The sequence below is a fragment of the Eulemur rufifrons genome, chromosome 30 (genome assembly GCF_041146395.1).
Source record: "Eulemur rufifrons isolate Redbay chromosome 30, OSU_ERuf_1, whole genome shotgun sequence".
Classification (NCBI taxonomy): Eukaryota; Metazoa; Chordata; class Mammalia; order Primates; family Lemuridae; genus Eulemur; species Eulemur rufifrons.
Window position 1 is genome coordinate 50,387,630 of NC_091012.1, and position 26,974 is coordinate 50,414,603.

Consider the following 26,974-nt stretch of genomic DNA (forward strand, 5'->3'; position numbering starts at 1 on the left):
TTGGAAAACATTTGTTCTTTACTCCATGGAGAAAGCATATATATATATATATATATATATATGTAAACATCCACCACAAACAAAATTTATCCAACACATACAACAAATTTTGCCTGAGCTCCTTTTTAATAGGATATCCTTGAAAGTTGATGTAAATAGCTTCTAAAATCTTTCTGAAAGCTTTCCAGTAGTAGACATTGGCTTATTTTTAAAAATTAAGGAAAGAAAAAAATATATATATATTTCCCATGATCATTTTGATATTATTTATTTTTAGAAAGTCCCAATTTAATAGAAGTGGAATCTTTTCATTAGCACTGACTTCTTGAGAGTCACATATCTTTCATTATTGATCAAGGTATTGTATATACAATATGGACCCAAGTGCACAGTGGGTACAATGTGCATAGACCTATTTCAAGCATGGTGCCATTTAAAGCCATATTATAACACCAAAAAATATTTTTCATGACAAAAAAATACCTGTGTCTATACAGGACAGACACTGAACTCTTTACTAAATACGTTTATTTAAATTAATGAAAAAATGTTGTGAATGTCTACTAAACGCCAGTCACTACTGGGGACAAGGCAGTGCACAAGAGATTCCTCTTAGAGTGCTATCAGTCTAGAGGAAAGGACAAAGTATAAATATATAACTATTTAATAAAATTATAAAGATTCACAAAATTGTAAGGCTATTTCTGACAGGAAGACCTGACTTTGTCTGAGTAGCTTGAGCTGAAATTTGAAGGATAAATAAGAGTTGGCCAAGTATAGGGATGAAGGGTGGCACATAGAGAAGGGAAATATTTCAGGCAAAGGAAAGAGCACAGGTTAAAGGCCCAGGACAATATTTGGCACATTCTAAGATCTGAGAGAAGCTCAGTATGGCTAGAGCATAAATAGTAATGTTGAGATAAGAACGAGCAGAGTTTACAAAGACATATTGGCCAAAGTGCCTTCAGGGACCTGTATACCATATTGAAGATAAAGGGGATGCCACTGAATTATTTCCTAACACAGAAGAGAGAACTATTACATCTAGGTCCTTTTTATCTTTAATTCCATAGGTGTTTATTGAAAATTGTTTAGGTCCTATATGATTTATGAAGAAAAGAGTTTGATGATGTGGCCTCTGTCCTCAAAATGCTTATGGTATAGCTTGAAGGAAAAAAAAAAAACAACAAGATCTTAGGCAAATTGTTTAACATTTCTAGCCACAATTTACTCATCTGTGAAATAGAAATAATAATTCCATTTAACATAAACAGCAAAAAATAAAGGTGTTGTTATGTGCCAAACACTAAACACATTTTCTTAGTAACTTTATATACACTATTCCTTCTGAATATTGGAAGACTGAGTTCACCAGAGAGATATATGGGTGTTGGGGGGAAGATGGTGTGGAGTTCTAAAATATAAGTTCCTCTGTAAAGATTTTTCTAACCATCTGAAGCTGCCACTACTGTACATAACTCTCTTATAGCACAAATCAAACTCCATTACTGTTATTTGTCTGCATTTCCTATTTCTGTGAATAATTTGAGGGTGGGACTATGTCTTATTCATCTCTCTGTCTCCAGAATCTATCACATAGTCTTACATGTAGTTAACAATTCAATAAATATTTATTTACTCACTGAATGAAGACCCACAAATATAAATCAATTATTGAATAGTGCATTAATATCTTAAATGCTACAAAGTGTATTTTAGCTATACGTAATAGAGGATCATAAAAATAAAAGGGATCATATTAGATTACAAAAGGGAAAGAACACCTTGTTAAGGTGTTGCTATTTGAAATATATGCTTAAAATAGGATGGATTTGGGAGAGATATAAGTTCATAGGCAAAAAGAGAGAAAGAAGCATGACAGATATGTCAAAGCTTTGAAAAATTTCTTGTAGGTGACTAACTAGAATTTGGAAAGTTCAGATCACATCATATTAGGGAGGATGGAGAAATATCATTTTCAAGGATCTACCACATTCCATGGTCTGTAATAGACTCTACATTCATTTGTATTGCTTAACTTTTACTGTGTAACAATTCACCTCAAAACTGGGTAGTTTAAAACAAAAACCATTTATTTAGTTCATGATTTTGCAGGTTGTGAATTTATGCTGAGCTCACCTGGAGAGTTCTGATTATCATGGCTGGACTCCTTAATCTTCAGTTAGCTTCTGGAAGTTGGCTTCTTGTCAACTGTAGCAATAGGGATGAATGGGCCCTGTATTTCTCATCACCCAGCAAACTAGCCCAGGCTTCTTTACTTGTTCACTAGGTTCCGAAAGGGGAAGGAGAGGATCGGACTCAATGTGCGATCAATTTTCAATTCAAGCCTATGTTTCCATTGCTTGATAATGTTCAATTTGCCAAAGCTTATCACATGGATAATTTCAGATTAAACCATGGAGAAATAGACACCACCTTTTGATGAAAGGAGTTGCAATGTCGCATTGAACAGTGACATGCAGGCAAGAATAGGAGAAATTATTGGGGCCCTTTTAAAACAATCTTCAACAACATTATCGCTAATATTCAAAATAACCATTGAGGTAGATATTCATCTTCTCATTTCTTTAGAGAAGCAGAAAACGAAATTCAGAAAGTTTGAATGCCTTGTAAGCATGACACATTAGAAGAACATGGATTAGAATCCAGCTTTGTCTAACTCCAAATCCTATGTTATTTCTACTGCATGAGGCATCTTGGGGAATCATTAGTACAAGTTGTTTAGAGCTACTAAACATACTTGATTCAGATGATAAAATGGTGAAATCATTGCTTCATGAAGATGACTTCATGTGTTGAAGAGTATGGAGTGAGATGAGACTGAATGGAGTTTTCCCTGTGTTGTGGAGACCAGAAACATGCATTAGATTCACAACCCCACAAGCAGTTATTTTCTGTCTTCATAGCAGAAAAAGTCTTATATTTTCACAAGTAAATAATTTCCTTCTTACAGATGCTTGATGGGGGCATTTTCAGACAACTCTAGTTCCTATAGTTCTCAAAACCCTTAGTTATCATAAAATTAAAACCACTATAAACAAAAATTAATACTTCATTTAAAAGATTTTTTTATTTGCAGGCATTCCATCCATTCTAAAAAGTGCTGAATAAAATATATTTACTGCACCTCCTATTTTAACTTACACAAAATGTCAGTTTCTTCCAGTGAACAAATGCATTCTGTAACAGAAAACACTTATATAGTAAGAATTAAGTTTGATACCTGATTGTCCCCTGAAGACCCCTTTTCATAAATGAGCACACATTGCTTATTGCATCTCTGTACTTGATTCTGAATAAATCATGAAGTGTAAATATCTCATAATTCCATAAAACAAATGGTTACTTCCCCAGTGGCTTGAGTCTTCAAAAAGATTTGTGGAAACTAGTCATTGATCTTCGTTTACTTCTGTTTCCCCTGTGTATCCAATGTTTTCTTTCTCTGGGAATATTTTGTTCCTAAGTATAGAACTTTTTGTTGTCAGTTTCTTTCCCACCCTAGTTCTCTGAGGTAATGACTGAGGTCCTATTCCTACCTACCAGACATACCCTAATAAAGAAGCACATACATAACTCATGGAGATTTTAATTTATTTTAGTTTCAGAGGAGCTAATCTTAGTCTCCATCTAATATATTTCAGAGAGGTATTCAAAGAGTAAAGAATGCAAAGCATTGTAGGAGTAGGATCTGAAGTTCAGTCCCTGTTCCACAGTATTTTGGCTATATGGCTTTGAGGAAGATACTTCCTTTTAGAACCTTAGGTATCTATTTATGAAATGGGAATAACAACAACAACAGCAACAGCAGCAGCTACCTGAAAAAGCTAAAGTGAGTATCTCAGAAACAAAGAGAGAGATATCTTCTGAGTTCGTTGATTTTGTTAAAACCATCAATAAGAGACCAAAGAAGTTTCTCAAAAAATAATATTGTCAGTATATGAACTTGGCTTTAGAAGGCAGTGTTTCATGAGTAATGGAGGCACATGACTTCAGAGGTAAATACACTGTAACCAGTAAATGCAACTTCTATTCTCCAAAGAGTCAGGACGGCCTGGGACTCTAAAAAACACATTTAGAAGAATGATATTAGCCTTTGGCACTTGATCTCATGTTATCCAAGTTGCAAAAACAATCAATGATGTTAGAAAGATGCTCATGGCTGGGATTCTTAGGACTTGGTTTCCAGACCTGGCTCTCAACTTCTTGCCTGGGTAATGTTGGGTGAATTTCTTCCTTCTTTGAGCTTCAGTTTCATCATCTGTAAAATTAGAAGACAAAATTATATTGTATGGGTGTGATCTACTAAGCAAGATGTTTACCATTGCAAAAGGATTGGTAGCCTAAATATACCTGTTCAAGCTGAATGACTTCCAAGCTTTTCACTTCTGGGGAGTTATATGGTCAATATGCAGGGTAGGTATTAGTGTCAGCCCTCAGTAAAATCTTAAAGTAAGTGATTTCTAAGTATTGTCATTTTCACCCTCTCTTCAAGTGTTCTAACACAAACCTGAGCTTCTTCCCCTAGGTGCCATCTCAAATGACCCAATATCTATAGCCTGTCCATTCTGACCAGGGCCTATATGAGTACTTTCCCCCATCTCAAAGCTTTTAAAGGTAGCCACTGCTCTGTCCCACTCATTTCAGAGCTATAGAGCTCCACTCAAGATTTATTTCAGGTGCTATTTCCTCATAAGGCAGGGATAGATAGAAGAGCTTGTGGTAGTGAGGGCTCTACTCTCAATGAAAAACTTACCTGTAATATGCCCTGTACCTAACCCTAAATGTGGAAAAAAATTGTTTGCTAGAGAATAGGTATAAAAATGCTAATGGATGAGTAAATAGTATAATTATGTATTATGGTCTTCAGAGTAATGAAACATTATCATTTTACAGTACATAATTAACTAAAATTTCAAATAATTCTGATTATGATGATAATGGTGATAACAATGATGACAACACATATCCATAATATCTATATGAAATATGGAATGTTTCAAATTTTTTAGAACCCAAATGATTTATTTTCACTATAAAAGGTTACTAAATCCATAAAATTTTGTTAAACTGCTTTGACTGATAAAACTTGACACAGCACAATGATGATGTGTGCCTTGGTTTAAAATGTTCATGTATTCTTCCTTTTTACTCGTTAGCAACCAAAGTGAATCTCCTGCCTTCAAAGCATAAGACTTCTGGTAAGCTCTGAGTCTTCTGGAAAATTGATTTTTCTGTGCACATTGCTGCTAGTGCCTCATGCTGATGAATGACTCTGCTAGTGAAACACAATTTCTACTAAATCAACAAATAGTTGTTATAAAGTCTCTAAGTCTTACTCTATTCTTACAACAAAAGCTTCCTTCTCCTGCTCATTAATCCTTGTAAGTGAGATTCAAATGATGGAGAAAATTCCAATAAGTCCTCTTCTTTTCTTGACTATTTCCTAGTTATTTCCTGAAATTCTGAGGAGGAAACTCAATTATAGGAAAATAATGGTGTTATTTAATATGGGTTAGGATATATCTTAGGGGTTAGGATCATTCAAGTATCAGTGGAAATGTCCTCCCATTAGGATTATGTCATCGATAAGCTTGTTGAATTGTATTTGATGAAAGTATAGAAAGAAGAAATGGGTAGAGTAGAAACAACGAAAAAGGAAAGAAAGGGAGAAAGTTAACACTCAGAGAGTGCTATGGTCGGAACATTGGTGTCCCCCCCAAATTCATGTTGAAACATAATACTCAATGTGATAGTATTAAGAGGTGGAGCCTTCAGGGGGTGATTAAGTCATGAGGGCTCTGCCCTTAATGCATGTGATTGGTGACCTTATAGAAGAGGCTTCAGAAAGCTTCGTGGCCCCTCCTACCATGTGAGGACACAGAAGACACTGAATCTGCAAGCACCTTTATATTGGACTTCCCAACCTCCAGAACTGTTAGCAATAAATTTCTGTTACTTATAAATTATCCATTCTAAGGTGTTTTGTTTTAGCAACCTGAATGGTCTAAGAGAGGGAGCATTTTGTGATTCTTAGACTCGGATCTGTGTAAGATGAATCACTCTTACTGGATTCAGAGGAGAAAAGTGTTTCTTTGGAATGTGTTCTTTCTCACTTGCAGCCATACCACTATTTCACTATTGTTTTGAGGTTATATTAAAAGAAGAGAATCATCAGCATAATAATTATGTTACTACCTTATTGTAATCAGTCCTAAAAATTATGCTTGGGTGTACCTACTCAATATTTATTCCCAGCAGATTTCCAGCTGTCAACCAGGTATTTCCTACTCCTTGAGGATTGGTTTTATGTAGGAAATAATTTTCTGTATGTGATGTGAGGGGTCTGCAGATGGATTTCTGTTAACAATGACATAACACTACATTGGCAAGCTTTAGGCCTCAATTAGCAACAGATTTACCATCTTTCTTCCCACCCCCCTTTGGCAAGCTTGCCAATTTGTTTACTGATTTTTGTCAAAGAAAAATGTTATTTTTTTATTTTCTATTTTTTTATTTCAGCATATTATGGGGGTACAAAAGTTTAGGTTACGTACATTGCCCTTGCCCCACCCCCCGAGTCAGAGCTTCAAGTGTGTCCATGAGCAAAAGCAGCATTATTCTTACCATGCCTTATAACAAGTAGTTTTTAATAGCAAGGGAAGATTGTTAGCTGCCTGAATGGCTGAATGGACTTTTATTCTGGTCCAATGAAGGTATCTCTCTACCTAAAACATATGAAAACTGTTGGTGGAGACTACACATTTTTTACTGAAAAATAATCTTTACTTTTTTTCTAGATGCTTTTTTGCACTAGGCAGATCTAATTTCTCTATTCTTTTCTGTGCCCTCATAGTGTCAGAAGCCACTGATGCCAGATGCCAGTGCTCACTGCTACTCTGTCTCCATTCTTCCCAAATAAAAATCCTAGACCTCATTATAGACAATTGCACATTATTATCTCTGTTCTCTGGGACCTGAGCTGCAATATCTTTATTCATTCATTATGCACAACTGTGGTGTATCCCAAAACATCTGTGGAGGTCTTTCCTTTGGGTCCATCACCCAAGAGGAAAGACTCCTAAGGGGTTCTCCAGTGAGCATTTCTTATTTGAATTATAATAATGAGATTATTATGATAGAGGACAGAGAACAATCCACTCCAATACTACCTTCTGTGGAGCCCTAAGCTAAAAGAAGAAACAGACGGCTAGTTCATCATTAATGTGGGTGTTCTGTGATGCTCCTACTCTGGACGGGATATACATAATCAGAAGACAGGCCAGAAAATAGCTGGCTTCTAGTAACCCAAAGCACCTTTGGAGATGGTTGCTCAGAGCTAGTGCTTTGATCTGGGGCCCTATATGTAACACAGAAAATTAACTCTGCTTAGGAAAAATGAGTCTCATTTGTTTTGTGCTCTTACCCACAAAACTAACTAGACAAAGATATGCAGAACAATGGATCTTGTCATTATATGAAACAGGAACACTTGAGTAATCTTTCTATTAAATGGCTATAGTACAATGATAATGACTTAGTGTTTAATAATCAACATTGACCATGAGATTACTAAATTTCCTCTGAAACAGCAAATGTCAAAAATAACACAGAAGTGTGCACTTATCACCAAAAGTGTATATATGGTGTAATATGTGGGAACCTTGGAATTTCACATGTGGTATGTTTTGGTTAAGGAACCATTTAAAAATATATTTAAAACTCTACCTACCAGCTTCAGATATTTGGCTAAGCACAAAGACAAATATTTTTCTTTCTGGTATCAAACCCACAAAATTATAGGTATGCTTGGAAATATATTAAATGTATAAATATACACATATACATACACATACACTCACACATATATGGAGAGAGAAACTATGAGGGATAATTGAAAACTGGAAAGTAGACAGTAACCCTCAGACAGAAGATAGAGTCTCAGAAGCAAGCTGCAGTCAATATTAAATGTGAGAATATTATGCCACTAGGAAGGGAGAATCAGCACAAAAGGTGGTTTACATCTAGAGAGAGAAGAAGCCAGAAGCAAGAAGGAACTTAAGAAAAACTAACAGGGTAATTAGATGGCTATCTCTGCATACTTACCTAGACAACTCAATCCCGGTGCTGTAGATACCTGTTTCTCCTTTTTGACCAAATGGCAGAGGTAATTAGAGATCATGGAAAATTTATTCAAATTAGAAATCCAAAGACCAAGCCACCATCATCTCTTGCTGGAGTTACTGTAATAGTCTTTATTGGTTTCCCTGCTTCCGACCTTGTCCTCCTAAAAATTTATCAGAGTAGCATGAGATATCCTTTTATGATATACATTAGATTATACCTCTCTTCTGTTCAAAACATTCCCCTATGCAAAGCACCGTTCAAAGAAATCCACTGGGTGATTGCCACACATGAATAGAATAAAAAATCCTCCTCATGGCCCTTGGTGCTCGTATAATCTGCCCAAACCCTCTTCTTTAATCCCACCTCTTTTCATTCTCTTCCTCCACAATAGGCTTTAATCACACTGACTTCCTCATTGAAGCACATGTTCCCTCTGTGCATTTATACCTAGTCTTTCCTTAGGTAACTGCATGGCCTATGCCCTCACTTGATTCAAGTCTCTACTCAGTTGTCACTTCCTCAGAGAAGTCTTTCTGACCATTCTATCTAAATTTGTACCTCTCTCATTCTCCATTCTCTAAGTAAGGTTTTATTTTTCTTTATAACACTCATTAATAGGTATATATAATATGTAATATAATAGGCATTCAATACAAAGTTGTTAAATATTGATTGAAAAAGTGAATAGTACAAAAATATATAGTACAATAAACAAATGAACCAAAGGAGTGAATTACTGAGCTGGAGAACCAAACTGGGGAATTTTCCCAGAAAAGAGTATAAAAGGATAAAGAGATATCTTATCAATGACAACTTAAGGGAAATGGAAAATAAATCTATATATTCCAACATCTTTCAAATCAGAGTTCCAAAGGGATAGAGTAGAGGAAATGGAGTGAGATAATGTTTGAGGAAAAATGAGATAACTACAATTTTCTACAACTGAAGAAAAAATTGAATGCTCTAAATCACGTACCCAGTAGAACGTATTTAAAAACACAACAAATAATAAGTCCATGAAGAAACACATTGCAATGCTGTTTCAAAAATGTTAAATATCTAAAGATAAATCTAAGCAGAAGTATGCTAAATAATTAGAGAAAAAACTATAAAAATTTTCTAAATAATATCAATAGAAACCTGCATAAATTGAGTGCTATGCCATCACCTTGGATACGAATATTCACATTTTATCATTTATTTTCATCTGTTTACTTTGAATTTAATTTTCTCTTCTTCTTCTAGTTTCCAAGGTAGAAGTATAGATGATTGATTTTAGATCTTTCTTCTTTTCTAATATATACATTCAATGCTATAAATTTTCCTCTAAGACCTACTTTTGCTCCATTTGACAAATTTTGACAAGTTGTATCTTCATTTTCATTTAGTTCAAAGTACCATATTTTTAAATTTATCTTGAGAATTCTTCTTTGACCCATGCATTTTAAAAAAATATACTATTTAATCTCCAAGTATTTTGTGGCTTTCCAGATATCCCAATGCTATTGATTTCTGGTTTAATTCCATTGTGGTCTGAGAGCCTACTCTGTATGATTTTTATACTTTTAAATTTGTTAAGGTATATTTTATGACCCAGAATGTGATCTGTCTTGGCAAGTGTTCCATGTGAGCTAAGGAAGAATGTGTATTATGCTGTTGTTGGATAAAGTAGTCTATAAATGTCAAATAGAGTCAGTTGATTGAAGGTGCCATTCAGTTCAAATATATTCTTACTGATTTTCTTCTGGCTGGACTGTCAATTATGGAAAAAGGTGTGTTGAAGCCTCCAACTATAACAGCATATTTTTCTATTTCCCCTTGTAGTTCTATTAGAACTACATGTATTTTGATGCTCTCTTGTTACATGTAAACATATCTATGATTGAATGAATATCTCCTTGGAGAATTGACACCTATATCATTATGTGATTCCCCTCTTTATCCCTGGTAAGGATCATTTGTTTATATACAGAATTTTATGTTGGTGGGGTATGCTTTTATTTACCACTTTAGATATTTTCTTATTCTCTTCTTTTTATTTATTTATTTATAATGTGTTGGGGATAATTCCCCCCTCAATATTATGAAATAATGTCTGTAATATGGCTCTTCTTTGTAGGTCTGATAGAATTTAGCTGTGAATCCATCTGGTCAGGGGCTTTGTTTTGTTGGAACATTTTTTTATTACTGCTTTGATCTCACTGCTCATTATTGGTCTGTTCATGAGTTCTATTTCTTCCTGATTCAGTCTTGGGAGGTTGTGTGTTTCCAGGAATTTGTCTATTCTTCTATGTTTTCTAGTTTATGTGAGCAGAGATTTTTATAGTATTCATCGATGATGTTTGGTATTTCTGTGATATCAGTTGTAATATCTCCTTTTTTATTTCTGATTGAGTTTATTTGAGTCCTTTCTCTTCTATTCCTAATCTGGTAAGCAGTCTGCCAATTTGTTTATCTTTTCAAAGAAACAACTTTTTATTTTGTTGATCTTCTCTGTTATTTTTTTATTTTCCATTTCATTTAGTTGTGCTCTGACCTTTGTTATTTCTTTTCTTCTGTTGGCTTTGTGTATAGTTTTCTTTTCCTTTTCTAGTTTCTTGAGATATGACATTAGGATGTTAATTTGTGATCTTTCTGTCTTTTTGATGTATGCTTTTAAGGCTATGAATTTTCCCCTGAGGAATGCTATTGCTGAGTCCCATAGAGTTTGATAGCTTATGTCTCCTTTGTTGTTCAAAGAATATTTTGATTTCTATCTTAATTTTATTCTTTACTCAATAATTGTTCAGCAGCAAGTCATTTAATTTCTGTGACTTTATGTAGGTCTGAGTGTTTCTCTTGTGATTGATTTCTAGATTTTTCCACTGTGGTCTGTAAAGATACATGCTGTGATTTCTATTTTTTTGAATTTGGTGAGGCCTGTATTGTGGCCTAAGATATGATTAATCTTGGAGAAGAATGTCCCATGTGCTACTGAGAAGAATGTATATTCAGTAGTTTTGGGGTAGAATGTTGTGTAAATTTCTATTAGTTCCATTTGATTTAGAGTCTGGTTTAGGTTCAGTGTTTGTTTATTTTCTGCTTTGATGATTTGTCCAGTTCTGACAGTGAGTGTTGAAGTCCCTGGCAATTATGATGCTGCCCTGGCCGGGGTCACCCAGTGGAGGTGAGAGTGGTTTCTGGGTGAGACAATTTAGACCGTGGTAGTGGATGACTGGGCTGTAGGCATTTGTATAAACCAGGTCCAGGAGTAATGTCTGCTCAGGGCTGGGGGAGTCCTGGGCAAAGTATTGGCCCTCGAGAGGTTCCATTGGCCTAGTAGCAGGGATGGAGACTCAGGAGTAGTGTGTTGGGGCCTAGGTGCAACTCTTGAATCTCAAGGGTGATGTCACAGGCCTGGTGGGGGCCCTGGAGCTACAGGGGCAGAGCCTCAAATTTGGGTGCAGTGAGACCTTCAGAGCTGGCTCTGGGGCTTATGGGGTCAAAGTTGCACATATGGAGGGCTATTCTGCTAGCATGGAGACTGCTGATGCCCAGTTGCATAGGCAGGGATTTGTCTCAGTGGCCCAGGAACCATGTAAAGGTGGGCCAGAGCTGCTGGTTGGCCAAGGTTCTCCCCCTACACCTAGAACTACAGGGCCTTGCTGAACCAGTCACTCAAGGCTTCCAAAGTGGTGCCTGTGGTGTCTCAGTCTCCTTCTCTGCTCAGATCCCACGCAGGGGAGGAGCTGTGCTCAGCTCCCAGTCATAGGGCACAAGACAGGGGGAGCTTCTGTTATGTCTGCTCCCTCCCCAGCCTGGCAGGGGTAGGGGGTGATGCGAAGGCTACTGCTGGAAGGCTGAGTTCCAAGCAGATGTGGATCCATGCACCAGAGTGATCAGGATGGTGTCGGCTGTGGAAACCTGATATTGGCAGCCACCAGATCTCTGCTGCATCTGTTCTTGGGTGCAGTATCTCTGCACAGACTCTGAGTAGCTCCCCAATCAACCCAGAAGTCTGCAGTGGAGGAGGGATACCCCTTACAACTCAAGCTGCCTGTAACTTTTATTCCTCTCCTAAAAAGTAGTGCTCCCTTGGGTTGCTTCTATTCTGCTGTCTTCCCCTCTTCCCAGCAGTGTGAATTGTATTGAGACCCCCATTTTAATCTCTGAGTTGGTGAGTGGTGCCTATGAGTGAGAATCAGCCATACCCTGTTTGAGTCAGTAGATGCTATAATGAGGTATACAGTTGTTCTCCCTGTCAGTGGTTGATGCTTGCAGGAAAGAACTAACTGTAGAGATGTCCTGTTATGCCTTTAACAGGGTTTAGTCCCTAAGGAAAAGCACTTGAATGCCCCAGGCAGTGGGAGGGGCCCCATAGCTTCCAGATGATTGCTTCTTCTCCACCACAACACAGGTGGGTGGAGCAGTGAGGCTGGGCAGGGCTAGGTTGGGTGAGTCTGAAAGGCTCTGTAAAGTCTTGGCAGGGATCAATGGTTGTATGTCAGGCCCCTGGGAAAAGCCACTGGGAGAGGGGCTCAAGCAGCCTCTCTGAACTGGAAAGACTGCTCATGGAACAGGAGCTGTCTGTCATTCACTGATTGGCTCTTGGAGTGACCTCTGCCCCTGTCTGGCTATCACTGTCCCGAGAGTCTCTCTCCAGTGTCTGTTTGCAACAGGTGCCTGAATGCACTGAGCTTGCCTGCAATGGTGCTGTGGACTGGGAACTTCTCACCGTGAATCCACCCTAGTCTGACAGCATGGCTTTCCTGTGGGAGGATGGATGCTCCACCAGATTGCCATGGTTCAGATTAACACTGTACTCTCCCATCAGTTCTGCCCACGTGGGCTCCCTTGCCTCCTGAGTCAAGGTCTCAAATCTCTCCCTTGTGCCCCCAGCAACTCATTCAAGTCCTGGGGGCAAGTGATCTGGTCTGCCTGCCTGACCTGCTGGTGTGCATCTCTGGGGAGTGCCAGCAGGCAGGGAACTCTCAGACTGGTCACCCCTGGGTTCATTGCAGGTCCTCAAGGGGGAAGGTGTGGGCCCCACTATCTGTGGAAACTTCAGGCTGGAGGACACTACAGTTGATGAGAGGCAGCCACTCCCAAAAGTCTGAGTCTGCCCTCCTGGCTGTAGTGGGCAGGGGAGGAGCAGGGGAAGAAAAGAGTCTGAATGGAAGATAGCTGGGACCCTGGCTCCTCTAATCCCTCTCTCTAGGAGGAAACCTGCACGGAATGTACAAGCTCTGGGATCATGCTAGTTCTCCACCAAATTCAGTGGTTGGAGCAGCACTTGGGCTCATAAGTGTGGAAAACCTTCCAAACAACTCAGTAGCCCACTGATTACTAAAGGTATGTGGGAAAGAGAAGTGGGATTTCCCCACTTTGCCCTTCACTGTGCTCTGAACCTCTCTGGGTCAGATTCTCACCAATATTTTTTTCTTATTTTTCCTTTTCCTATTTTGATTCCTAATTTCCTTCCATGAGGTCCCTGGAAGACTCTAGCACTTCTGCTGAACTACAGCCGAGCTGTGTCCATTCCCCCCTCTCCTTTATCTGAAACCCTTTCTTCCCTCTGGGATGCTCTGTCAACTGATATTTCTAGTTGGCTATCTAGCCCTCTCCCCCTCTCTCTTCTTATTTAAATGGTTTCTGAAGAGAAGTCCAATTTCATTCTCATCCCTGCTTCCTTACGGATAGTTTTTTTTCCTCCCTCTGGCATCTTTCCAAATTTTGTCTTTGTCTTTGATCTTCTGCAGTTATTCTATGCTATGCCAAGGTAAAATTTTTTGATATTTATGCTGTTTGGTGTTCTCTGAGCATCCCGGATCTGTGGTTTGGTGTCTGACATTAATTTTGGAAAATTATCAGTCATTATTGCTTCAAATGCTTCTTCTGTTTCTTTCTCTCTTCTTATCCTTCTGATATTTACATTATGCATATGTTATACCTTTTGTAATTGTCTCACAGTTCTTGAATATTCTGTTCCATATTTTTCATTATTTTTTCTTTTTCTATTTTAATTTTGTAAGCTTTTATTGACATTTCTTCAAGCTCAATTGTGTCCAGTTTATTGATGAACACATCAAAACTATTCTTCATTTTTATTTCTAGCATTTCCTCTTATTTCTTTCTTAGAGTTTCCATCCCTCTGCTTACATTACTCAACTGTTCCTTCATGTTATCCACTTGTTTGATTGCAGCCCTTAACATATAAATAAATCACAGTAGTTTTAAATTCCCATTATGATGCTTTTAACACCTCTATCATATCTAAGTCTGGTTTGGATGCTTGCTTTGTCTTCTCAATGTGTATTTTGCCTTCTGGTATGCCCTGTACAGTTTTGTTCAAAGCCAGACATGATATTCTGAGTCAAAGGAACTGAGGTAAATAGGCTTTTCATAAGAGGTTTTGTTTATCTGGCTAGGGGTTTTGTTGTGTTTACTGTAAGTGTCAGAGGCTAAAATTTCCTCTGGTATTCTTTTTTTTTCTTCTCTTGGCTTTGGGGTTCCCTAGAGACTTCTTAAATAAGGCCTGAGACATGCAGCTCTTTTCATCGTATTCTCCTGTTATACAGAAGCCCTGTTGATGTAGTGGTAAGGTGTCGGGGGCAGGGAAGCATTCTACAGTCCTGAGCTTGGGTCTCAGTCTCTAAATAAGCCAGTACCACTGAGCTGTGTTTCTTGACTTCCCCCTTCCATTAGTTAAGACAGAAAGGCTAGAAGGGGTTGCAGTTGGGTATTTCTTTCCCCCAGGTCAGTTAGGTTTTGGTAAAACCGCAGTCAGTTAGGCTTTTGTGAAATAGTTCTTTTGAGAGTAGTCCCTGTAAAGAAGAACATAATGCTCTGGGAATATTTCAAAATGGCTACTTTTCACCTCTCCTTGCTGGAAAAATGAGGGGATTTTTCTCCAGTCTTTACTGTGAGAACCTGGTAGGGCTCCTGGTGGTAAGACTTACAAAAGTGTGGGGACCCTTTAAGATTGGGTCTCCTGGAGTTTTTATCTCTCAAACTTATTTTTTAATTCATCAAATCCATCAATTCATCAATTACAGTTTAAGCTTTCCTACATTGGTACTGGTTTCTGCTGAGGTCTGTGCTCTCAATTTTCTGCTCTGTTAAGTTGTGATTCTCTCTATCTGCCTATCTTTCTTTCCACTCCTTTGGGGCATCAGTTTGCCCTTTGACTTCAGTTCTCTGATAGACAAGAAGAGTTGTTGCTATTTAGTTTGTTCAGCTTTTTTCTTGTTGTATGAATGACAGTGATGACTTCCAAGTTCCTTACATGCGAAAACAGAAGCTGTAACAATACTCACACTTTAAAGATATAAATTTCTCCTATGTTAATCAATATAATGTACAGCCAATTACAAACACAACAAGATTTTTCAGGGAACTTGATAAGCTGAATCTAAAACTTGTATGGAATAGTACATTATCTAGGATGTTTCTGTCTTCTAATAATAGAAAATCCTTATTTAAAGTAGTACCTACAACAAGGAACATTTATTATCTAATATACCTGGAAGTCTAGATATTAGGCTGACTATAACCAAGATAAAATCAGTGTCTTACTGATGTCATCAAGGACCCAGTCTCTTCCCATCTCTCTCCTCTGCAGTTCTTGGCATTAGCTGTATTCCCATGTTGGTTGTAAGATGGCTTTAGCAGTTCAGGAGTCATATCCAGATAAGATAATGTACAGAGGAATAAAAGACAATCTCTTCCTCTGTTACATTTTAGGAGTGAGGAAATCATTCTCAAAAGATCTTGATGGCCATTATTAAACAATTAGCTAGTAAGGGAAATAGGATTACCTTGATGAGCTTAGACTAATCAGATCACCACATAGAACTGGAGATTCATATTCTCATTAAACACGTGGCTGTGTAGAAGGTGCATACCTGATTAAAATTGATATTCTATAGAATGTCTTTTGTTCTTTTGGGTAGATGCCCAGCAATGGGATTGCTGGATCAATTGGTAGTTGTACTTGTAGCTCTTTGAGGTATCTCCATATTACTTTCCACAGAGGTTGTACTAGTTTGCAGTCCCACCAGCATCATATGAGTATCCCTATCTCTCCACATCCATGCCAACATTTATTGTTTTGGGACTTTTATTTTTTATTTTTTTAATTCAGGATATTATGGGGGTACAAACGTTTTGGTTACATGTAATGTATTTTCCCTGCCCAGGCCAGGGCTACAATCATATCCTTGCCCCATACAATATGCTCTGCTTCCATTAGTTGTGTGTTCATCCCTCCACCCACCCCGCCAACCTGACTGGCACCCAGTGAGTATTACTACCATGTGGTGTTGATCAGTTAGTACCAATTTGATGGCGAGTACATGTGGTGCATGTGTTTCCATCCTTGTGATACCTCACTTCGAAGAATGGATTCAATCTCTATCCAGGATAATACAAGAGGTGCTAGTTCACCATTTTTTTTTTTTTTGTAGTTGAGTAGTATTCCATGGTCTATATATACCACATTTTATTAATCCACTCACGTATTGATGGGCACTTGGGTTCTTTCCACATCTTTGCAATTGTGAATTGTGCTGCTATAAAAATTTGAGTGTAGATGTCTTTATTTTAGAATGTCTTTTTTTCCTTTGGATAGATGCCTAGTAGTGAGATTGCTGGATCAAATGGTATTTCTATTTTTAGCTCTTTGAAATATCTCCAAGTTACTTTCCACAGAGGTTGTACTAATTTGTAGTCCCACCAGCAGTGTAAGAGTGTTGCTATGTCTCCACATCCATGCCAGTATTTTTTATTTCGGGACTTTTTGATAAAGACCATTCTCACTGGAGTTAGGTGATATCTCATTGTGGTTTTGATTTGCATTTCCCTGATGATTAGAGATGTTGAGCATTTTTTCATATATTTGTTGGCCATTAGTCTATCTTCTTTTGAAAAGTTTCTGTTCATGCCCTTTGCCCACTTTTTGATAGGGTTGTTTGATATTTTTCTTGCTAATTTTCCTTACATCTGCACTAGAATGTTTACAGCAGCACAATTCACAATTGTAAAGATATGGAAACAACCCAAGTGCCCATCAATACATGAGTGGATTAATAAAATGTGGTATATGTATACCATGGAGTTCTACTCAGCCACAAAAATCAATGATGATCTAGCACCTCTTGTATTATCCTGGATAGAGCTGGAACCCATTATACTAAGTGAAGTATCACAAGAATGGAAAAACAAGCACCACATGTACTCACCATCAAATTGGTATTAACTGATCAACACATAAGTGCACATGTAGTAATAACATTCATCGGGTGTCAGGCAGATGGGAGCGGGGTGGAGGGGATGAGTATATACACACGTAATGGGTGTGGTGTGCACCGTCTGGGGGATGGACACGCTTGAAGGTCTGACTCAGGTTGGGCAAGGGCAATATACATAACCTAAACATTTGTACCCCCATAATACCCTGAAATAAAAAGAAATTAAAAAATACGAGGAATGTTAGAGGCAAGAATAAAGCACAATATGAAAAGATAAAACAAGCATCAGAGATAGACACAGATGTGATACAGATATTGAAATCAACAGACATAAATTTTAAAATCATTTTCATTTACATATTAAAAACACTAAAGGAAAAAGTAGACAACATGCAAGAAAAGATAGGTAATGTAGGCAGAGAGATGGAAATCATAACAATCAAAGGGAAATGCTAGAAATCAAAATGACTGTAACAAAAATTAAGAATTTGATGGACTAATCAATAGACTGGACATAGCTGAGGAAAAATCAGTGAGCTTGAAGACGGGTCAGTACAAACTTCTAGACTTGAAATTAAAAGAGAAAAAAATGAAAAAACAGAAGAGAACATCCAAGAACTGTACATATGTTCTTTTTCTGTAATTATATATGGCATATATAAATTCCTTTTGGGAATGATGAATGGTAAAAGTAAAAAATAGAGGAATCTACCTCATAAAAATGAGGACAGTCCATCTTGTCAGATATTTAAGTTTTATTTAAGGCTAGGATGACATATTTTGAGGAAATATACTTTATTGGACATCATGTGCTCTCTCTCCAGCCCGTTTATACTTCTTTCTCAGTTGTGTAGCATCCATGCACTTTAGGTGGTATATACTTTAGGTGGGCTACATGGGTGAGCCCTGACTGGCCTAAGCCAATAGATATATGTTTTTATTTCAGTTACAGGGATTGATTCAGGGGAAGGCCCCTGAATTAATTTAATCCATTCAGGGAGGATCTCATGGAAATTTGTTCAATAGTTGAGGAAGAGATGTTCACACTCTCTGTATATGGAGAAGAAAATATATAGCCCTGGTTGATAATGGCAGTGATCTTATAATCATAAGGGGACCATTTAGAGAATTAATTGGATACCTCATAAGCAGAGGGCACTATCTGAAATAAATCAAGTGCTTGGTGACACATTTGGGTTACTAGATGAAACCAATTCTGGAGCCATCTCACCTCTGGCAATAAATTCCTTATTATTTAAGCAGGTGTGAATTGAGTCTTCTATTATTTGCCATATAAAATGTACTAAATGATAGATGTGGAAACAAGAAAAATCTTTCTAACTGGAGGATTTTGAGGATTGAAAAATGCATATTCCTGAAAGACTTCTAGTCACATATATGGGGTATAAGAAAGCGTTTGACTTAATGGGCTATACAGACAGATTGAAATCCAAGCTCTATTACAATTTTATTCCTTTGTATATCACCTTATTCATTTAAAGGGAATTAACTTTGAGGTGCTAAGTACATGAGTGCTGTGATAATAGAGGTACACATGTTACAGAGTGGAATTTCACCCATTCAGGCTCATACTTAATTCCCTTTCTGGAATTTTGTAGTATGATCTGGAGTTTGAAATATACCAGTGTTTTTCAATCCTATAAGACAAAATGCTCTCTCTTATAGTAACTATGTGATAATGCTCCCCTTTACTATCCTAAAATTAAATTCCTAGATAATCTAACCTACCAACACACATATTTTTAAAAAATATATCTCAATTGTAATAAAAAGAATAAATATAAAATATAATTTATAATGAAATAATGTGTACTTCAGTATACAAATACTTGGGCACAAATACACTAGAAGCTATGAAAAAGCTATCAGATGCTTATAACTAATGTGACATTACTGTGAATGTGACAGTTGCAAATATTAACTGATACAGTGCTTTGTACTACTGACTGAAACACTACAAGTGGCATTATCTTTGTTGATATCATGTTTTAGAGTGGTGAATAAGGTTTGTACATATTCCAAGGAAAACAAAGTATGGTCTTTCCTTGATTTACTTGGTAATTTTATTCTATAAGAAAAAACTCAGTGTGTACTAAATACATGAAAAATGTTTTGTGTTTGTAAACAAAAAAATTAAGTTCTAGATTCAGATTATTATTCATTTTTTTATTTTATCTTACATGAATATCCAGTGGAAAATTCAGAAGTTATGTGGGACACAGGATCAACATTTATTGTTTGGGATTATTGCACGTATTACATAGTACCTGATATTCCTGATTTCTGTTCCTGAGTCACAGTGAGAAAATGGGTTATGAGACTCAAAGCCATTGAAGAGCTAAGAGTTATTCATAAAAGACTAGAGGAATCAATCCGGTGCTCACCTAGAAACTCAATATGAATTGACTGATACAAATGAAACCTAAAGAATAGTTTTTGATACTTTTCTCTGGACTCTGTGTGAGTTAATAAGCTACTAGCAGCAAGGCTATTAAAATAATACAATGCATTATGTTCCTTCCACTATTAAGAGTTTTAGAAGTTGCATGCATATTTACATTGGTTTTATATGATATTTGTAAATTTAGCTAATTAATATTTTTGCTTTATACTTTGTCTTGCTCAACTTCATAAAATGTGATCATAGCCTGCTGATGCAACCAAAGGAGGGAGGATTCTAGAATATGCATAAAATACACTTATTAAAGTTTGTTGTGAATATATTTGTGATAGGAAGGTGAGGGCGCCAAGATTTTCATTTCAAATCTGAATGGAACTTACTTGGAGATCAGCTGCTTATTGGTATCTCTGCGCATCTATATTGCTCATTTAATGTAGCATTGGGAAACTAATTCTCCAAAACAATGGAAAAACAAGTATTGATAGCCCTCTCAACAGAAAGGGAACTGCAGAGAGCTAAACATTGAGTGATCAGGCACTTAAGTGTAATGAGTTCATATCACTCTGGAGACCTGTCTTACTTGGACATTCAAGAACATGTGCATCCTATTTCCAAATTGAAGTTAGAGTTTTTACAGTCAAATATTTTCCTGTTACTGTTGAGTAACTTTGAACTAACTGGAATCTAACCATCTGTTTTGGCTTTATTCTATTAGTATTATTCTTCTGATAGCATGATTTATTAATGTTTCCACTGAATTATGAAAGCATACTTGGCAAGTTATTAGAGCAACAATTATGAACACTATCCTCTCCAAACAAAGACTCATAGGGATGGGGAAAATATTGATTACAACCAGAAAAAAACTGATTTTCTAAAGACAAAATGATGTTTTTTCCATTGAATATATATACATATATATGACATAGACACACACACACACACGGCATACACCTGCCCTAAAATGATGTTTTGCTGTGCTTGCTATTGTATTGAGATGTGAAGGAAACCTTAGATAACATTCTTGGACCATGATTAAGTGATAGTGGAACAATCATTGCTATACATGTTCTCTTGCTACTGCTTCTTTCAACCATACTACTAGGCTCAAACCAGATCTGGGAATTACAGGTGTCTATGCCTTCATAGCACCATCCACCCAGATTTCTCACCTCATATCTTCTAGAAGCAACTTCCACCTAGCATAGAAGCGGACAAGTTCTAAGAATTTTGATATTGCCATAGGTCTTCTTAGAAACAGTCTGGTTTCTCAAAGTATCCTGTGACTAAGTAGATATTTTTAAGAAGTTGTCTTGATAAATCTAAATAAGTTATTACAAACCAGAGATTAATTGCCATGGAATGAATGTCTGAAGGAATCACCCGGGCATACTACCAAGAGTGAACTGGTTAACCACTTTAACATCTCGGCTTCAAGGTGAAAATTTGGTTAGCTCAGCCCTATGGTGTGGACCATTTATTTGTATCATTTATTTCACAAATGGAACCGCAGAACTCTGGAGGGGTCAGTGCAACTCATCACCCCTATGAAAAAATACCCATTAAATCAGGAGACAGACACATCCTCAACAACAGTTTTTACTGGGAGAAAACTATCTAAGGAGAAATAACCCATGAAGACTTTTCTTTCACTCCTTAGCACAGAAGCATTTATATAATCAAAGAAACAAAATGGACTGTGGAAATGGTAGAGAAAACAGGTAAATCTGGTTGAAGAGAAAATAGAAACATCACTTCAAAGCAAGGAAGGAGATAATCATAATTTTTAGCACTTGCTGATTTCTGTTTTCAAGCTATCAATCTGATGCCACTGAATGAGGAGTTGGGAAGAAATGCACAGCAGCATACCATTATATAGTATTTCCACAACACAGACGCAAGAGCTGTACATAACCTCAAGAACATAGATAACAGCAAAAATATCCTGAAATAACTAGAACATTATGAGTTTTGAGTATTTATTCTTTTTTAAAAAATATGATTTAATTACAAATTTATATATGTAATTTATTTTTAAAAATAATGAATGTGTTTCATGCCTGGCTTGCAAAATTGCTCCAGCCAACCACTGGTTGCAGTAAATAGAGTAGGGCTATTGAAATTATTTGGGTATTGAAATTATATTTGGGTATTGAGGAGATAGGTAATTTTTCTTACCAGGACCATCTCCTCCATTCTCGATATCAAGTACCCATTTTCAATTTTGGAAGGAGAGCTTCAGGGAAAAATATAAACTATAATTTTAGACTATCAAAATTGGGAATTTTGTTTTGAAAAACGATTTGGGAGTTGATAACTCAATGTTTTCTGAGAGATTAATACTCAAATTATTAATCTCACACAGGAATTAAGAAATCTCAAGTGCTCAACATCACTAATCATCAGGGAAATGCAAATTGAAACTACAATGAGATATCACCTTACTCCTGTTAGAAAGAAAGGAACACCGCTACATTGTTGGTGGGACTGAAAATTAATACAATCTCTATGGAAAAAAGTATGGAGATTTCTCAAAGAACTAAAAGTAGACCTACTATCTGATCCAGGAATCCCACTACTGGGTATCTACCCAAAGGAAAAGAAGTCATTTTATCAAAAAGACACCTGCACTCAAATGTTTATTGCAGCACAATTCACAACTGCAAAGATGTGGAATCAACCCAAGTGCCCATCAATTCATCAGTGAATTAACAAAATGTGGTATATGTATACCATGAAGTACTACGCAGCCACAAAAAGGGATGAATTAATGACTTTTACAGCAATTTGGAAGGAATTGGAAGCCATTATCCTAAGCAAAGTATCTCAAGAATGGAAAAACAAACACCACATGTACTCTCTAATAAATCAGAACTAACGGATGTGCACACACAGGCACAGAGGGAGTAAAAGTCACTGGAAATCAAGCAGAGGGGAGGGGAAAGGGGGAAGGGCAAAAACCCACCTAATGGGTACAATGAACACTATTCAGGTGATAGGCACACTTATAGCCCTGACTCAAGCCATGTAACAAAAACATTTCTACCCCCTTAATATGTTAAACTTTTAAAAAGAAAGCCCAAGTCTATTCCAGGGCATAATTCACAAAATATTATAACCAGAAAAAAAACTAAAGCATAAATCATCTATTTAAATGTTTTTAAACAAGTTCTGCTGCTAAAAGAACAATAAGGTGCTTAAAATTTTTCATTTTTTTTTATCTTTAACATTTCAAAGCACATGCGAGGAGCCTGGAACAATACCTATCAGCCTCTGAAGTAACCCTTGAGATATGGTCACAGAATCCCAGGGCTCCATAGAACTATTAGAATTGATAAGTAAAACCATTGGAAAACTTCCATTCAAAAAAGACTTTTTTCCCAGCTTGATTAAGATAGAAAATAAAAATTATATATATTTATAGCAAACAGTATAATGTTTTGATGTATATACACATGGTAAAATGATCAAATGAAGCTAATTAACATATCCATCTCACATACTTTTCTTTTTTTTTTTGGTAATAAGAATATTTAAGATCTACCCTCTTAGCAATTTTCAAGTATACAACATATCATTAACTATGGTCATCATGCTGTACAATAGATCTTCAGACCTTATTTCTCCTAACTGAAGCTTTTTACCCTTTGAACATCTCTTCACTTCTCCACCCCAGACCCTGGCAACCACCTTTTACTCTCTGCTTATCATAGTTCAATTTTAGAGTCCACATAAAAGTGAGATATACAGTATTTGTCCTTTTGTGCCTGGCTTACTACACTTAGCATATATCCTCCAGGTTCATCCACGCTGTCACAAATAACAGGATTTCCTCTTTTTAAAGACTGCCTAGCATTCCATCATGTGTAATATGTATATCTCATATTGTCTTTATCCATTCATTATCATTGAATACTTAGATTGATGCCGTATCTTGGCTATTGTAAATATTGCTGCAATGAACATGGAAGTGTAGATAGCTCTTTGACATATTGATTTTATTTCCTTTGGATTTATACCCAGAAGTGGGATTGCTAGATTATATGGCACTTCTATTTTTAATGTTTTGAGGAACCTCCATACTGTTTTTCATAATGGCTATCCTAATTTACATTTCCACCAGCAGCGTGCAAGTGTTCCAACTTCTCCACATCCTCACCAACACTTGTTATGATTCATCTTTTTGTTGATAGCCATTCTAACAGGAGTGAGCTAATATCTCATTGGGTTTTCTTTTGCATTTCCCTGATCAGTGATGTTGGGTATTTTTTCATATATCTACTGGACATATGTATATCTTCTTTTGAGAAATATCTATTCAGGTCCTTTGTTCATTTTAAAAATCTGGTTATTTGTTTTCTTGCTATTGAGTTGATTGAGTTCCTTATATATTTTAGATACTAATCCCTTATCAAATGTATGTTTTAAAAATATTTTCTCTCATTCTGTAGCTCATCTCTTCACTTATTGATTGTTTACTTTGATGTGCAGAAACTTTTTAGTTTGATGCAATCCCATTTTTCTATTTTTGTTTTTCTTGCCTAGGTTTTTGGTGTTGTATCCAAAAATTCTTTGCAAAGACCAATGTTAAGAAGTTTTACCTTATGTTTTCTTCTGGTAGTTTTACATTTTAAGGTCTTATTTTTAAGTCTTTAATCCCTTTCAAGTTGATTTTTGTATATGATGTGAAATAAGAGTCCAATTTCATTCTTCTGCATGTGGATATCCAGTTTTACCAGCACCAATTATTGGAGAGACTGTCCTTTTCCTGTTGTGTATTCTTGGCCCCTTTGTCAAAGATCAATTGACCATAAATGCATGGATTTATTTCTTGGCTCTCTATTCTTTTCCATTGGTCTGCATGTCTGTTTTTATATCAGTACTTTGATGTTTTAATTACTATAGCTTTGTAGTATAATTTCAGGTCAGAGAATGTAATGCCTCTAGCTTTTTTTTTTCCCGCAAGATTGCTTTGATTATTTGGGGTGTTTTGCAGTTCCATATAAATTTTAGAATTGTTTTTTCTACTTCTTTTTTATTTTATTTTTTATTATTATTTCAGCATATTGTGGGGGTAAAAAAGTTTAGGTTACGTATATTGCCCTTGCCCCCCCACCCCCCACCGAGTCAGAGCTTCAGACGTGCCCATCCCCTAGACAGTGCACATCACACGCATTATGTATGTATACACCCATCCCCTCCCCCCACCCACATCTGCCTGACACCGGATTAATGTTATTCCTGAATGTGCTCTTAGGTGATGATCAGTGAAACCAATTTGCTGGTGAGTACATGTGGTGCTTATTTTTCCATTCTTGGGATACTTCACTTAGTAGAATGGGTTCCAACTGTATCCAGGAGAACATGAGAGATTCTATATCCCCATTATTTCTTATAGTCGAGTAATACTCCATGGTATACATACATCACATTTTATTAATGCACTCATGTATTGATGGGCACGTGGGTTGTTTCCACATCTTTCCAATTCTGAATTGTGCTGCTATAAACATTTGGGTGCAGATGTCTTTTTTATAGAATGTCTTTTGTTCTTTTCGATAGATGCCCAGTAATGGGATTGCTGGATCAAATGGTAGGTCTACTTGTATCTCTTTAAGGTATCTCCATATTGCTTTCCACAGAGGTTGCACTAGTTTGCAGTCCCACCAGCAGTGTATGAGTGTTCTTGTCTCTTTGCATCCATGCCAACATTTATTGTTATGGGACTTTTTGATAAACACCATTCAAAAAATCTCATTGGAATTATATTTTTCCTAGAGACAATCTAGATACTACTCATTGGAATTTTGATAGAGATTGCATTAATTGCATAGATTGATTTGGATATTATGAACATTTTAATAGTATTAATTAATAAAAATGTGATATCTTTCCTTTCTTTGCTTTTTTAAATTTCTTTCATCAATGTTTTATAGTTTTCAGGGTACAGATATTTCACTGCCTTGGTTAAATTAATTCCTACTTTATTTTGATTCTGTTGTAAATGGGATTGTTTCTTTGTTTTTTATTTTTTAGATAGTTCATTATTATTGTATAGAAATGCCACTGATTATTGTATGTTGATTTTGTATTCCATAACTTTATTGAATTTGTATATTAGTTCGAACAGTTCTTTGGTGGGGTCTTAAGGGTTTTCTATATGTAAGATCATGTCATCTGCAAACAGAGACAATTATACTTCTTTCTTTCCAATTTGGATGCCTTTTATTTATTTTACTTGCCTAAATCCTCAGGCTGGGACTTCCAGTACTATGTTGAATGGAAGTGGCAAGAATGGGTATACTTGTCTTCTTCCTGATCTTAGAGGAAAAGCTTTCAAACTTTTCATCATTGAGTATGATGTTAGCTGTGGGCTTGTCATATATGGCCTTTACTGTGTTGAGATACATTACTTTTATACCTGATTTGTTGAAAGTTTTTATAACAAGATGTTGAATTTTGTCAAATGCTTTTTCTACATCTGTGCAGTTGGTCATATGAATTTTACTTTTCATTCTGCTAATGTGGTGTATCACATTTATTGATTTGTAGAGGCTGAACTATCCTTTTGTCTCAGGGATAAATCCTACTTGATCACGATGAGTGATCCTTTTAATGTACTGTTGAATTTTGTTTGCTAGTATGTTATGGAGGATTTTTGTTTCTATGTTCAATAGGGACATTGGTCTGTAATTTTTTTTCTTGTAGTATCCTTGTCTGGCTTTGATATTATGGTAATGCTGGCTTAACATACATTGAGATAAGAAGTGTTCCCACTCTTCTCCTTTTTGAAAGAGTTTGATAAGTATTTGTGTTAATTCTTCCTTAAATGTTTCATAGAATCCAACAGCAAAGCCATCAGGTCCTAAGATTTTCTTTGTTGGAAGATTTTTGATTAATGATTCAATCTCTTTACTCATTAAGGGTCTATTACGTTTTTCTATTTCTTCATGATTCAGTCTTGGTAGGATGTATGTTTCTAGGAATTTATCAGTTTCTTCTACATTATCTAATTTGTTGGCATAAAATTGTTTTATGTAGTTGTTCATAGTAGTCTCCTATGATCCTTTGTGCTTCTGCGGTATTAGTTGTAGTGACTCCTTGTTCATTTACAATTTTACTTACTTGAATATTCTCTCCTTTTTTCTTAGTCTAGTTAAAGATTTTTTTTAAGAAAAAC